Below are 1,636 nucleotides of genomic sequence, written 5' to 3'. Positions count from 1 at the left end.
GTCCAGATACTGTCTGCTTGTAAACGGTGCCTCTAAAGTCGTGGGAATGCAAAGCTGTGTGTTTGTTTGCTTAAATCAAACTACATTGTTCTCAAAACTACACATCTGAAAAAAAAATAGTTGAGGTTTTTTACGCCCCCATCGATCATTTAGTAGGCGGGCTTCCGACCCTGCTTGTCAGGGCCAACCTGTGCTTTAAGGGATACATTCCATCAGAATGACCAACATACTCGATAAAAGTTCTCCCCACTCGCGAATTGAACTCGGGTCTCCTGCGTGCGACAACGAAGCTTTTCACTCCTGCTCAATGAATTGGTTAAAAACACGTTGTATACTCCATCTAAAATACTGGCGGTAAGAAATTTATTATAATTCAACTCTTCCAGCCAACGAGACACAGGCTTTTGTTTTACCAAGTTAAGTTTTCGGCAACACACCGTCGAACAGTTTCATTTTGAGAAAGTTCCATAATTTTTTCTGTACAACAGTGACTTATCGGGACGCGTGTCAACAAAGATGTCTAAATAAAATTGAGCATTTGCTTGAATAAGTTTAATTGAGATAGTTTGACTAAGATTAAACTGAATTTACTTGTAAGACATGCAATTTAGAGTGCTTTGTGTAGGCGTGGGCAAATAAAATTATTTCAATTTCGTCATCCATATGTTCCAATTCTGTCAGAGACTTTGTGTACGCCATCTTAGCTTAAGTTCATTGTCTTTTGTGCCCAAAAATTAAGATAAAAACCAACGTTTTCGGTAAAAAAAAAAAAAAAGAATGACACTCCATAGACTGTGTCCACTTAATACACAAATTAAGAGTCAACTTAGAATTTAATGTTGCATTTCAAGCTTAAAAAACAACAACTCGGGACCAATTCCGATGGAGTAAGAAAATCGAGACAGGCAGGAATTTACATGTAGTTTAGGCGTTTCTGAATCAGGGCTGTTTGACACAAACACTTTCTCTAATGGCCTTGAATAACTTTGTCATTTTCTAGTCTACAGCTGTTTAAGGTAAAAAAAAGAAAAAAATCCCAACTCTGGATTTTTCTACTTGGTGAAAATGGTGAAATTGGTGAAATTGTATGGGTTTTACGCCCTATCCACACTATTAGGTTATTTAAGGGGCGGGATCCCCTAGTTTAACGTCCGTCTCCGATAGGACCGAGCCCAGTGGGAAGTTCGTGTAAAGTGCCTTTCCCAAGGACACAACTTCGGACCGAGCTGAGGCTCGAACCCCCTAACCCACAATCTCACGATTACGAGTCCGGTAGCCTAACCACTGGGCTACCGACGCCACTTTTTATACTTGATTCAGAGGCATACGCCACAATTGTAACAATAATTGCGCGAAATTGGAACTACCGACCGTATGATACTAATAGCCTTATTTTTGTTACACAAAATAATCTACTTGCACATCTACCGTTGTAAAACAAAGTATAAAGGTTGGAATCTCGGATGGACACGAAATAATGGTTCTGCATTCTGCATTTAACAGAGGGGGCGTGGGAGAGCAAGAAGTGAGGTCACTATTTAGGCATGATGAAATTGGAACATCCTGTCATTGTAGAAATTCCGTATTTCTCCCCCTCCCCTCTCTCTCTCTCTCTCTCTCTCTCTCTCTCTCTCTT

This window comes from Aplysia californica, unplaced genomic scaffold (assembly GCF_000002075.1).
Source record: "Aplysia californica isolate F4 #8 unplaced genomic scaffold, AplCal3.0 scaffold00049, whole genome shotgun sequence".
NCBI lineage: Eukaryota > Metazoa > Mollusca > Gastropoda > Aplysiida > Aplysiidae > Aplysia > Aplysia californica.
Note: the sequence above shows the minus strand (reverse complement) of the source record.